Source organism: Helianthus annuus, chromosome 17, assembly GCF_002127325.2.
Source record: "Helianthus annuus cultivar XRQ/B chromosome 17, HanXRQr2.0-SUNRISE, whole genome shotgun sequence".
Taxonomy (NCBI): domain Eukaryota; kingdom Viridiplantae; phylum Streptophyta; class Magnoliopsida; order Asterales; family Asteraceae; genus Helianthus; species Helianthus annuus.
In genome coordinates, this window is record NC_035449.2 from 96,952,335 (window position 1) to 96,967,577 (window position 15,243).

Sequence of the window (15,243 nt, forward strand, 5' to 3'; positions counted from 1 at the left end):
AAAAAACGGAATAATTGGTACCGGTACCAAATATACCCGGTACGGTTCGGTACCGATACGGTATCAGTTCGATACCGGTACCAAATGCTCATCCATACTGTTACACATTTTATGCAATTTCGAGTTAAACTACATCACTAAACAATATTAAAAACATGTTGGTAGCTCATTCAAAGTCAATGATAATCTCTAGAATGGAGACAAAAGAAGCGACTCCTGTTTTCTAAATGGTTAAAAGATATAGGGTAAGGATAGTGTAAAAAGGGCCTAAAGTGTGAAAAGTGTGAGAAATGTATTATAACACTATATATAATACTATATAACACCATATAAACACCGTATAACAATATGTAACACCATACAATACCATATAACATTATGTAACACTATATATCATTATATAACAAATATAACACTATACATCTATCATAGACATGCTATCAGACAACCTATAGTGTTATATTTGTTATATAATGATATATAGTGTTATATGGTATTATATGGTGTTACATATTGTTATACGGTGTTTATATGGTGTTATATAGTATTATATATAGTGTTATAATACACTTCTCACACTTTGAGCACTTTTTACAGGATCCTCTACCTATATAAGCACACAAATGAATATTTTATGTACAGCTATTTAAATCCAGCAAACTAATATGAAAAAAGCAGCAGAGAAAAAGAAAGCTAGAATTGCAAGATAAAATCATGTTTAATAAAAACTTAATAAAAGCATGTGTAACAGGAAAAAAAAACAAAAGTGACTAAAATAGACATGCTTAATTGCCTATAAAGATCAAATACACCAATATTATATTCTACATCCAATAGCTACAAACTTATTTATCATGTATTATGTATTGTGCTTGATGATTCAAGCATATCCGTGGCTTCAGGCAGCCATGGTAGAAAGGTTAGAGCATTAAGCTTGCAACAAATTAATCAAAGCACGGGTGAATATATTTTAGCTTTTATCACTTCACGAATGGGATCCCAGAAGGAACCCTTTTAGCAAACTCCTCATATTCCCCAAAAAACTGCCTCAAGAAGTACTTTCATACGGTATTCTTCTATGAAAAAAGTTCCAAACAACTACGTAAACGCAACAGTTGAAACCGGGTTACACAACATAACTTGAGTACCAACTGACCAAATCAAGAAACCCGTGTACCCAGGATGACGAACAATACTATAAACTCCATGAGTGACTAATTTATAATGTTCCTCATGATATCTTTGAATAAGATGAGTAAAAGCGTGTCCGGCTGTTATAATAGCAAGCTTTCTTATTACTTCCCCAACGACAACCATTAAAAGTCCGAAATTGCTTATCCACCAGTGCTCTTTTAACTCCGGGAAAAAGTAAAGCTCAAGTAAATATTCAAGAATGGATAGGATCATTACCAAGATGTATTGTTGGCTGATCAACAGAGATTTAAGGGTCACGTTGGATTTCCCGTGAAATATGATAGCTAAAAGATATTCAGAACCGTGAAAGAAGAGTACTGCCTGTCTGGAAGCGGTATAGCTGAATAATTCTGTCATTTTCCCAAATTGATTAAGTGTATAAAGAAAGGGTTTCATCGTGTTAATATTTGATAAAGTTATAAGGTGTGTGTTTACTTCAGACTTGAAAATGAAAACTTGTCGTCCATAAGTTGGAATGCAACCTGAGTGTTTATGTCACCAAAAAATTGGGTCTTCAAGAAGGACATTTCTGCAAACAAAATGACACATAATTCAGCTTGGAAACACTTAAATCTGTGTTTGATCTTTACTCAATTTTTAAATCATACATACTGGCTTCTTCAATAGTCACCTACAAATGGTGATTCATTCTTAATCATTTCGTTATTCAGATAGTTGTCGCAAAAATAACGAAAGGTTATTTTTGTCATAGGAGTTAGGACTGACTAAATAATAGAAAATTAAATAAGAAAGGTTATTCATTCTTAAAAATAATTTTCTATTTTTAGAATCAATAAAGCAACAGAGAGCCTTCTGTATTATACATTTTTGTCATAGGAGTTAGGACCGACTAAATAATACCGGCCCGCTCATAAATCTTAATGATAATTATAGATTAGGCAAACCTAGCAATAAACCACTTTGGTCAGAAGCATTAAGATTTGTTGAGCTCATGAGTTAACCCGATAACACCTTTGGTCCAAATATGATGTAGTATCCTAAGCAAACCGTGGAGGGCAAAATGAAATTAATTTGCATCATGTAAGAAAAACTGATTGAATTATGAACTTAAAAAAATATGCTGGAACCAAAAATAAAATAAATAAATAATAATGGGCTCTGCTACATCTAGATGAAGTCTATTTGCTGCACATTTGGATAACTCATGTCGCTCAAAATGGTGATGGTGTATAAATGTGAATGCTTTATGAAACTTGACAATTTTGCTGGTGTGATAAGTTTGATATAACTCTACTTAGAGCAGAATGATTTGACATATGATGTTGCAAATAGCTAATCAATTAAACCCACTTTAAATTTCACAGACCATATACCAGCGTACTATCGTTTTGGGGGTTATGATGATGACTTTTAGTCCATCTATATGAATTCAAGGTTGAAATTAGTCATGGAGCTTATTAAGTTGGAAATTTTAAATGCTTTCGCTCAAACTACAATCCGACCCCGTATAAATAGATGCATAAAGCTTCAATCATATCATATAAATACCTTTCATAATCACATTTACAAATTCTAGATTGACATCGAAATAAAAAAAAGGTAATTAAACTCAATGAACAATTTAGTGTGCAAATGTAATAAACTAAAACATGTTTTGTCCTTTTTTCAAATATGAACATCATGGAATTAATCACAGTGCACTATAATAGTTGCTAGATTTTTTGTAATTGTAGAAAAAGGTGGTTTGGTAAAGAAATTCTAACCTTATGATGGGTTCCTCTAGGAAGGATCAACCAAAATAACATATAATTAGGGGATTTGTTTACTCATTTTTTCCGGATTTTAGTTGAAAAATCACCTGAATTTGCGCCTAAAAGTTGGGCTTTCAAGTCTTGTGCGCTGGGTTGGGCTGTGCTTCAACTCACTATTCTATAATCAAACAAATTTAAGACTGAATTTAGTATGAATGAAAGATAAGGGTAGTGAAATGTAAAATGTATTGTACTTGGATCATTTGAATCCATACATTAACAGTTAAACTTATTAACAACAATTGCTTTGAAGGTAAGTGGTTATGGTCATGGTCATGCCTTGTAGGAACTTGTCAATTCTTCACTCATTTGAACGAAAAAAATATTCTTATTTTTTAATGAAAGATTTATATAACACGTGGGCCATGGTAATTTTAAAGATATTACAACTTATTACCAGAGATGACTTAACTTAACTGGATAACTTTCGGCTTGCTAACTATCATGCATTAGGAAAATTGTTTACATTAAATATTTTTTTAAGTGTGCACACAACAGATTAGCAATTGGCTTAATAATCCAAAACTATCGTTAAGAGTGATTTAACAATAGCAATTGTCTTTATAGAGAATGCAAAACAAAAATACTGTTAAGACTGATTTAACCGGATAGAAGTTAAAATGAAACTATATCTTATAAAAGTAAAGCCGGATCAAAAGTTAAAATGAAACTATATCTTATGAAAGTAAAGTCGAATACATTACCTTATGAGTACCCTGTCCTACCACCAGCAAGCCTTGAAATACTACTACCTGACAATGGGAAAAACAAAGTTAGAACTGTTTTGTACATCGAAGTCGTAAGAATTTAATGGAATTTGACGTTATAAAAAATAATAACCCAGCAAAAAATGAAAAAAAAAAGAATTGGAAAGGTTACAAATAAACCAAGCAAGTAAAAGGGAAAAAACAATATAACTGTGAAAAAGTTAGTATCGGTTTCGCATGACTTGTTTAGAAAAATTTGGAGTTACTTTTAACGACTGCCTGCCGGTCATTTACTTTGGATTATACCAACCACAAAGTTATATAATAATCAAACTAATTCACGTTTTGATAAGCATATTCATTTTTACCAAACTTTTAGTTTGTCAAATACCTAGTCTGGACAAAAAAGAAATATATAGCTATATGTGCTTTACCTTAAATATTATAAAAAAACATTTACATATAGCTTGGTGAAACCAAGCCGATGATCGGTTCAAATGAATTTATGGGTATAAATCATACCGTAAGCATTGGGCGGGTCACGTGAAGAGTGGAGTGTGGGTTATGTAAGGTAAACGGGTCGAATCAGTCACAAACGTAGGTTCAAGGTTTAAAAAGGCGATTGGAGGCGCGCCTCGAGGCGTACGCCTCAGGTGAGGCGCTGAAAAATCGCAACTAAGGCTTAGCCTCACAGGGGGGAATTGAAACCTAAGCCTCAACCATACGAGGGCAGTCTGAGGCGGTCTGAGGCGTTGAGGCGGTGAGGCGAGGCGGTGAGGTTTAAGCCTCACCAGACTTGTGCAAATTGATCAGTTTTTTGTTTTCTGGACTATTTTTTTCGGCCCAAATAGTTTTTATTGGGCCTAATTGGTGGTCAAGTCCAACAGTTAACTTAAAAAAACATTACGAGTCCAATAGTTAACTTAAAAAAACATATCGTAGGTTATAAGAAAACCCTAATCGAAGAACAGCAGTCAATCATCTTCTCCAGGCAGTCACGCACGCACTCAACCATCTTCTGATTCTTCTCCAGCATCGCGATTAAGCAAATTTCATTCCGATTTCAGGTTTTTCTCGCTAACACATTACACAGAAGCTCCTTTGTTGTTTTAATTAGGTTTTTCTTAGTTTTTTTTGTTATGTTTTGTTGCTGAACTAGCATGAAAGTCTCCAAGCTTAATTTTTGATCTTGATTGAATTGCTATATAAGCCTTGAGGAGGAGGATGATGATGATGATGCGGAGCGGAACGAGTATCATGATATTTAGATGTCAGTTTAAGCTATTTGAACTATTTTATGGAGTTTGTTTAATGTTAAACCTTGTTTGTTGAACTATTTTATGGTGTTTGTTTTATGTTAAACCTTGTTTGTTGAACTATTTTCTATTTATGATGTTTGTTTTATGTTAATTTATGATTTTTATGAGAGATATCTATATTTTTTAACTTTTTTTAATAATATTTCGAGGCTTACGCCTCGACCTGCCTCGAGGCTTACGCCTCGTGAGGCTAAGGGAAAACGCCTCGATACCCGTTTTAGCCTTTTTAAACCTTGCGTAGGTTACTTGTGTATTTTTAATTTTGAAGTTACCATCGAGCATGACTTAAGTTTTCATCTAATGTATTGTCTCTAGTAACCCAAACTCTCTGGGTAAGAAATCTACAATCCGCACCAACTCCCAGATGTTTTATTAAAAAATGGTTATGAACAACTTCAAATCTGAACAAAACATTAGCCCATTCCATAGACCATAAGGTTAGGGTTTCTGTACTAAAACCTATTTTTTACACTGAAAATCCCAAAATTTTCTTGTAGGTTTGTTGATCAGGTGCCTTACTCATGTTATTTGAAAATCTTGAACAGAGCCTTTCTACATACATATACATTCAGCAATACAATGAACACAAAACCAAATTCCCGATATTAATATACCTATTTTTATCTTTTGTAAAGTAAAAGAATTAAAATCTAACTTATAAGTCTTTCAATAAAACACTCGAAACCCATGTTGTTTATGCAAAGGCCAATGAAACGCAACCCTAAACCCAAAGATGCAAAAGCAACATACCCTAATTTGTAAGAACTAAGCAAGAACGAAAAGATGCAAGCACCTTGATGACACCGAACAACAAAGTAATTTGAAAGAATCATGTTCATGCAAAGTAAATTTGAAAGATTTGTTTGAAGTAAAATATGAAAAAATAACAATACCTGATATCCACCATTGATCCTTTTTCAATTGTACAGTTCATCAAGTTACCTGAATGTAAACTAAAACATAAAATAGAACATAACTTTATAGTTTAGAAAGGGGATGACTTTCTTCCACATAAACATATATAAAAACTTCAACAATGGCATCCCAGATTCCCAGTTCAAGAACACATACCTCATTTGAGCAAACGCATCTATAAACCGAGATTGCAGCAAATACCTACAATATTGTTCGAAACCGATTCGTGCAGTGATAAATAATCAAAAAGATGATATTTTTAATCACAAATTGTTTGATCTGAGTTGAAAATTGAAGAATAAGATCATTATAGAGGTTACAATAGTGAATCAGATGAAGTACGTACCCATGGAGAACAGTTGAAGCTCCGATTTGATGATCGATTTGTTGAAAGAGGAAACAAAGTGCGATCTGGGTCAAGAATGTTCAGTTTCTTGATCTGATTGATACAAAAAGAAGATGAATACCTTGATTCCATGGATTGTGGCTAGGTTTTCTCCAAACAAAATGCTAATGAGGGATTATCTGACGAAGAGGAACAATGGAAAAAAAAACCCTAATCCACAAAGAGTATGAGAGAAGATGTCTTGCTTTATATATGGAAGGAACAACAATGACCCGAATCACCCATTCGGATCCCGCGTCGGGTTGGACATGAGGGAAATGAAGGGATTAGAAAAAATGGCGGGAAAATGAGATTTAGAGGCCCTGGGAGGAGGACATGTGTCCCCTAATTAAGGCTTTTATTAGGTTGTATAGATAAGTTCATTAATGGTAAAGTAGTAATTCTATAAGAGTAATTTAATAAAAAAGGGAAATATGTAATATATACGGGTTATGAAGGGGAAATATGTAATTGAATTTTTTGTTTGGAGAAATATGTGATACTTCGGGTTTTCCTGCATGTCTCATGGTACGGTCTGATTTTTGTCATGAACGGAAACTATATTATAACTATCATTTAAATGTATGTGTGATTGTGAAAAATGTTTAAACCCCCACAACCGAAACTGATGTGTGCGACCAGATGGTGCAGCCGCACACTTCCTAAGCCCGTACACTCTTCCACCTCGTACACCTCTATTCTGGACCGCACATACACGGACCTGGCCCAACACAAAGCCTACTAGAAACCCTAAAGGACCACACACTTGTGGGGGAGCACTCTTAAATGTGTGCGGCCTCATCATGTATAAAGGACCACACATTTGGGAAGATTGGTAGCAATCAATTAGGGCAACAATCCCAAAAAACATTCCCTCTCTCTAAAAACCCTGAAAACACACCAAACCTTCTTCTCCGTCTCTGGATTCCGACGACAATATCATCATCCTTCGACGGCAGCCTTACCCCTTGAAGATAGCTAGCAATTGTTGCTTTAGGAGCCTTGTTTCATCATTCATCTTACCCACTCTTGTGCCGTACACTACCAGGTTAGTATATCACTATTGTTTGATGAATATACATGATAAAGGTGTTTACTTGGTTGATGATTTGAATGTTGAATGATATTGTTCATGATAGTATGATAACTTGCTTTAACAACACGATTAGGATGATATGCTAGATTGGTTCGATGATTTTACATGATGAGTGTCAAATGAAATAATGAGCTCGAGTTGATTAATGTTTGTATGTTGATGTTTTTGGTGTAATGTTCATAAAAGGGAATGATATGCTTCTCAATAGTATGTTGGTAATTTGGGAAAGAATATAGGGTTCATGATAAAAGGTTCTTTAACTCAAATGTATAAATAGAATTAATTGAGATGTATAGGTTTCTGATGAATGTTTGAAAAAAACATGAATAAGTGAATCTGTGGATGATTGTTTGGTGATGATTAAGGAACAAAATGTTCGGCTTGATATGATGATGATTGGGTGAATGAATAATGAATAGATGATGAGTAGGAAATCTAAAGATTGATGCTTGAATCCATGTTTTGATTGATTGAATTGAGCATGAGATGGTTACTGCTTGATTGGTCTCCATACCATATATTCGTTTAGTGTACAACATAAACTGCACATCTTACAGCATAACACAACGACTCGCAAATCTAGAAGCAGCACACTGTTAGTGTACAAGTGACATGTGCACAAGGTACAAGCAGGTGCCGCACGGTCACACACACTATAAACCGCATACTCCTTTCTGGGTACAAATTCTTAAAGCATATTATAACAACCCTCCTGAAATTTTTCCGACACCCTAAAATATATTAAAATATCCCAATATGTCCTAAAATATACCCTATATGTGAAAACCGAGCCCAAAATACGATATATAATTAAAAATCAAAATAAAAACAAGTTTTTGTGTCGCTCGCAGGCCGCGTAGACCATTAAGGTCTCTTACGCGGGGCGCGACAGCTCTAAGACGGGGCGACACCTGGTGCTGCCACGTGTCATGCAGCGTGTCGAAGCTAGGGCTGAGTCGGACAAGCTAGGGCCTACCCTAGCTGCCCTCGCGGGCCGCGTGGCCCCTTGCTACGTCTTATGCGGGCCGCGTAAAACCCAAAATCAGCTCCTATAAATTTGGAGCTCGGGCCTTCAGTCGAAACTCGCTCACAATCTTTTCTTTCTCTCAAATTTCAAATAGTAGGCGTAATTCTCAGGTATAATACTCCCCTAAATAACAAAGTTTTGCTCCTTTGTAAGTATCATAACCCCTGGATACGTATTAGATACACTGCCCGATTGATCTAGGGTTTCGTAACAGCTGTCGTGGTTCTGCCCGGCGTAGTCGTTGGAATGCCGTCTCGGGGAGGGTATTACTAATGTTAAAATGGGTTATTGAAGGGGTAAGGTCCCAAAAACCTCATAATAGGTACTTGGGACCATACCACAACCTTGTCTATACTCCCTTTTTGACCTTGCGCGGCAGCGCACCGGTTCCATAAAGAAGGCTTCCAAAGACAGATAGCAAGTAACACTTGCGCATCATAAAGCCTTGCGCTTCCCGCCATAAAGAAAGGATGAAATTCCTAAGTTAAATACCTCCCGCTGAATAAATACCCAGACTTGGGATTTATTTATTCGGCCGACTCCACACGGCAAGGAGTCACACCAGATTACAGCACTAATCTTCTAGAAGGAAATTGAACGTGCACCACTAAGACGGTTATAACTGTCCGGACACGTGTCATCATCTCAGGCATCCCTGAAATCACAACGATAACAAGTAAATGGAGAAAAACCTCCACTTGATCACTTTCCACGAGGCAAACCCCCAACCATAGATCTAAATAGTAATCCGTGTGCACTCACCACGGATCACGAAGATTGACGGAAGTAAGAATAACCGCTTACGGGGTTAGCATCTTCCGTCAACTTTTCACTAACGGGTTTTCCCGCCCAAAAAACTCCCGTCTATAAATACATGACCAATTCAGGTATGAAAGGCAAGTTACACACACTTCGTCAATACTTCTTCTTCTTCATAAACACATACTTATTCTCACGCCGGAGTCGGGTCAAGGAGAGAACCCCCTTTTCTCCCCTTGACGAGGCTAACGGTGTTTTGTTTTTGCAGAGCTTATCGGAGTTGGATCAAACGAGAGAAATCTCCCCTTTTATGCAAATCCGAACCCCCTAGATACATCGATCCTAGTCGTTTATCTGGTGTTTTTTCATTGGTGCCCACCGTTTTTTCACTGTTTCATCCATTTTCCCTCGTTTTTTCAACTCACTTCGTTGATTCCATTTGCATATGGAAGAAACACCAGCTCATCGACAAACCGGCCCTCGGCCGAATGTTGGAAACAACTTTCAAGTTGAAGGTATTCCAGAGGATGCTTCGGATGACAACGAGCTCCAATCCAATCGCATGAATGAACTTATCACTCCAGGGGTACAACCAGAGATCCCTGTTCACTCTATTCTGCCTCCAGGAGAAACCCCAATCTCCTGGTACGTCAGGTCCCAAGGAGCATTGAATGCAGTATACACACAACTGTGTGCACAAACTGCTCCTCAAACTCAGTCGAGGAGGCCAGGATCCCGTGCTCATGCGTCTCAACGAGAAGACACAGAGGTATACTCCAGATCTACGAGATATGAGTATACCCAATCAGGAAGTCATCAAAGAGAGTATCGAAATGAATCCCATCCTCACCGAAGACAATCAATCCATACTAGGCTAAGTTCTCAGCGAAACACCCACACAGATGAATCTGATCCAACCTATCAAGTAAGTAGAAATACCATGTGTTTGATCGCTTGCAGCCCAATTACAATAAATGCAAACCTCGTGCGGTTTACAACCCTGAGGCTGAGCATAACTACGATTTAATTTACCGCCCTGCGAAAGCAGCGGAAAATTCAAAATTCATCATGGAAATCGCTCTCGCGCCACTTGAGAAGGCGAAATTACCATCTAATGTGGGAAAGTTCAACGGGTTGACAGACCCGGACGATCATTTAAGAGTATTTACAAGCGCAGGGTTGGTTGGGGGCTGGACCCTACCATTATGGTGTCACCTATTCGTGCAAACCCTAACCGACGCAGCCAGAATCTGGTTCGATAATTTACCAATTGGAAGAATCACATCGTGGAAAGATCTGCGCGAAAAATTTCTGACACATTTTAGCCAACAGCGTCGTTCTATTCGAGATACATCTGATGTAATGAACATTTGGCGTCGCGACGATGAAAGTTTGGAGGACTTCATCACCAGATACAACAAAGAGGTCTTGGAGATTGGTGATGTTCACGAGCAACTAATCCGCGCTCAATTCAAATACGCGGTTAGGTGCGATGACATGATTAAAGTTTTATCTGGAACAGAAGGCCTTCCCAAGAGCTGGGAAAAGGTGATGGCAGCGGCGAAAGTTTACGCTCAAACTGAAAAGAACCTCACCACTAATAGGCCACCACCTCCACATAGTCGGCCCGCGGACTTAAGCTCCACTGGCGGAAGAAAGTTCAAGAAATCATGGCGTGATTCTGGCTCGGGGAATCATTCGTCTGAAGACGCTCGAGCAACGATCAACAAACTTATCGCGCAGAGGGAGACTAAACAGGAAAATAGGGAGAGACAGTGGACTCCCTTAACTAAGACCCCGGCGGAAGTCTTAAGCACTGAAGATTATCAGTTCAAACCTCCAATCCCCGTGAAAAACAAGCGTGGACAAGATCCTGCCCAATATTATGAATATCACAAAGACAGTGGCCATACCACTAACAATTGCATTTCTTTACGCACAGAAATAGAAAAAGCCCTCAAGAGCGGCGAGCTCACACATTTGCTTCAAAATGTGCGAAGGGAAATTAAGCAGATAACTCGGGGTGAGGAGGGCCTAAGCAAAAGGGCAAAAACTTAGAAGGCAATTCTATAATCTCCCCGCGGGTAAAACGATTTATCAAGACAGAGCGGAAAAAATAGAGAGTAAGTTAAGTTTCGTCTATTTATAATTAACAAACTTTGTAATGGCCTCTGTGCCCTATCCCTAAATAAAAAAAGCAAAGTTTCTATTATTCTTGTGTTTCCTTTTTACAAAGTGCATGCAATTTCTTTAAGTAAGCGCAAAAACATTATGGTAAAAATAAAACCAAGTCTCATGAACAGTTAGTGATCACGTCACAAAAGACTACGCGTTCACACATGAGCCTTATACCAACTTCATTTGCCTTACCTAGTCAAAGTAATTGTGTCCATACAAAATATTGTAAAATCATCAAACAAACAAATAGAAACATCATACTATTCCTGGCGTACAGATACGCTATTAAACACGGCAGTGTTTTAATTACTTGCGTAGCAGCGCGTCAACAAAGCAGGGATCCATATCCCAAATGCTACAAAAATTGTTCATAAACAAATATTTTACGACAAATCTTCACCGTCATCCGGAAAGATTTCCTTTAGTTGCGCCACATGATCATCATATTGAAGCGCAACATTTATCAGATCCATAACAGGAAGCTGCAAGTTGTCAAGTTCTGTTTGAAAAGCTGAGAACACAGCATTTGTATCAACACCAAAAGTAGCAGACTTCGTGACATCCCAATCGACCTTCAAGGCACTGTTCACATGCTGAGAGCACTCAGCATATCCTTGAGCGTACCCATCTTTTCGCAACCAGATGCGCAACGGTTTTATCCAGCTCCTCAGAATTCAACACAGATTTAGCAACCTACAAAGCAAGAAAAAGTAAATAACAAGAGGGCAAAAGCTTCCAGCAAATAAAACAACTTACACAGGCAATCCCATGATCTTTCAGCCACGCCATATCATTCTTTAAAGGTTCTAGCTCACTTTCCGCTGTAGCTTGCGCCGTTTCTGAACTTTCCCGTTTCTCTTCAGTTTCGGTCAAACCAGCGGGACGTTTCAGTCTTCTCGGAAAGGGCAAGCTCTAGATCCTTCTTAAGTTGTTCCTGGTCAGAAAGCAAAGCAGTAAGTTCCTCTAACTCTTTATCTTTAAGAGCAAGAGTGGCACACGCTTGTACCTCTCGTTGCTCACCGCGCTCCCTATGAGAACGCGCTTCTTCCAGCGCAACCTCCATGTCAGCCTTCTCCTTTTTTAACTTCTCTGTCTCCACGTCCTGCTTCTTCAATTTTTCAATCTCAGCCTTGAGATTATTTATAACTTCACGGAGGTTTGCTTTCTCAGCATTATCTTTTTCGCAAATTTTCTTCCAGTTTTTACGTTCTTCAGAAAGGAGGGAAGCCTCAGCTTCCGCTTTCCTTTTCCACCCCGCAATAGACCATTCCTCAGTTTTACGATTAGCCTCAAATTTAGCTTAATCAACTTCCAATTTAGCCTTTAACTGAGCCAAGCGCTTTTCATCATTAGCAAACTTCTTCTGAGACACCCTAAAAGCTTCCCATTCCTTATGCCTACTATGCTACTCACGCTCTATGCGGTGGGTAGTAGAAACATGGGAAGCAGTCTCCTCAAGATAAGCATGATAAGTCTGCTCATGAGTGCGATTCTCTTGAAATTTGATCTCCCCAGGCGGAAATATCCCCCGCAACCAATCTTGGCACACGCGCCAATCCGAGAAAGTGTCACCTTTCTTCAAATTCCACACCGGGGTATGAAGCTCAGAAGCATCTTTCTCCGAGTAAGTTCTATAATAGTAATCCCCCAGGGTTTCCTCCGGGTGGATCGGAGAATTCTTGCTAGCACCAGAAAAGGAGCCTTGCTCCTCAACAGTAACCTTCTTAATACATTCAGGCATCACGTCAGATGGTTTTGAAGTAGGAATTTCCTCAGCAATTTTCTCTTCCTCACGAACAACAGTTTTAGGGGTTTGCGGATTAACAGCATCATCCACAACCTCTGGACTAACAGCCTTCTTAGTTTCTGCAGCAACATCAGCAGACGTATTAACCTCAATAGTTTTCCCCGCACCACCATCAATAACCTCTGTAGTCTCTACATTATCAGCAACAGAAACGTGTGGAGGGGAAGGTGGGAATTCTTCATTCACCACAGGTTGTGACTCCGCCGGAACAGGAGAACCAGGGACTTCTGAAAAAGCAACAAAGTATGTAAAATTTCCATGCGCATAAAGAAAAGAAACACAAAAAATACTTACTAGGAGCATATTCTGAAATAAAGGCACCCAGGTTGCCTTTCCTGGTAATTTTCTTCTTTTGGATCTTCTTTGGGGGTTGACCCTCAGCACCAGCATCAGGCTGCTTCCGTTTCCCCGCCTTCTTTATCACTAAGTGCTCCGAACTGGATTCCAGATCAATGGGCTCATCCAGATTGGAAATAGGGATGTCAGCAGCATCTTTTGGTTCAGGTTTCGGCCTCCTAACAGTAACTGCAGGCGCAAGACCCTCCAAAGAGTCAGAAACCACCACATAATCACACCAGGAGTCAGAAGAATGGTGCATACCTTTCTTCTCCCCACCAACATTTTTTCCTTTTGAGGAATGAATATCTTCCGCGTCACTCTTCTTAAGCGCAACATTACTGGTCGCCGCGCGTTTCCTCTTTTCAGGGCCTATGCCCAAATTCGACAAATCACCTATAAAAAGCGCAGAATAAAGGTTGTTCAAACATTTTACAAGAAGCGGAAGACAAACAAAATGCGCAAACTTACCAACACCTGCAGCAGGTTGAGCAGATAGATCAGCCTCTTGGGGAAGTACAAAATTCCCAACAATCCGTTGATACCAACGCTCCTCATCAGTCTTCTTCTGGATAGTACACATCTTTCCGCCTTCCCTCTTAAAGGCAACAACATATAACGAAAAAACTACAATAGCAGCAGAATAGATTCAAAAAAAAAAGGGAGAAGAGAAGGAAAGAGGAAAAGGCAAAACCCTCAATTTTACCTTTACCGTCTTCCATGTACACCGGTTTGTCTTCCCGGTCCACCCTTCAATTTAAACTCATGCTAGCACCAACAAGGGCTTTTTCCGGTAAGATGATATTTGGAACATCTTTCAGATCTTGGTACCAGTTCTCGTCAACAGGGGTCTGAACCGTTTCGATAAGAACGTCTTCTTTCCCCCGTAAAACCATTCTCACCGGAATCACTCCAGCCTTGATAAAGAAAAATTTTTGCTTCCAATCATGAAAAGATTTCAGAGGATGTAGCAAAATTTTCTTTGCAGACGCTCTCTGAACAAATGAGTAGAACCCTTGAGTACAGTGCATCTGATGAAATACCCTAAATCGAGGAACTGTTGGTTCAATACGCATAGTCCGGCACATGAACTCAAAATGCTGAACCCTAACCATACCAATATGGTGCAATTGTGAGATATGAATCTTGTAATAACCAAGAATCTCAAGGAAAAATTTTGTCACAGGCAAACAAAAGTTGCCGTCACAGAAAAAATCCCAAAACAGGGTAATATATCCAGCCGGAGCATCTGCAGCCGTCTGACCCTCCTCAGGGTACAAGGCACACCAAATCTCCAGAAATTTAAAATTTCGAACCAAACCATCAAAAGCGGCCCTAGGCCACTTTAACGGTGGAAGTTCAGCAGACATTCCCTCAGACAAATCCTCTTGGTGTTCTCCGGTTGACATAAGAAGAAGAAAGGGAAAATTTTCTCTTAACGGATAACGAAGAACGGAAGAGAGAAACTTTCGACAAAGCAATGATTAAAAAAAGGCAAGTCAAGCAAGCTTATATACTCATCACAATAAATAGTATCGGTAACTGCCACAACACTTTTTCCGAAGGTCACGATTACCCAAGCGACAAGGGCGAGTGGAGAGTAATCACAAACGCGAGCTCACGCGCGCGTGTGGGACACGGTTAGCAGGAAAAACCTGACAATGATAGCCTGTCACACAGGCCTACTGAACCATCACCACCTAAAGTCAAGAGAAATCTTCTCTTAGAAGATTCTCAACTTTCACACC

At 38.8% G+C, this 15,243-nt stretch overlaps 1 long non-coding RNA gene and 1 pseudogene across 1 annotated transcript; one reads left to right on the forward strand and one right to left on the reverse strand.

Moving 5' to 3' along the window:
• Nucleotides 1–796: 796 nt before the first annotated feature.
• Nucleotides 797–6,474, reverse strand: LOC110921893 (annotated as a pseudogene).
• Nucleotides 4,601–5,083, forward strand: LOC110921895. The gene is made up of 2 exons (XR_002582708.2): nucleotides 4,601–4,740; nucleotides 4,833–5,083. It is a non-coding gene; the product is annotated as an uncharacterized LOC110921895 (long non-coding RNA).
• Nucleotides 6,475–15,243: the final 8,769 nt, after the last annotated feature.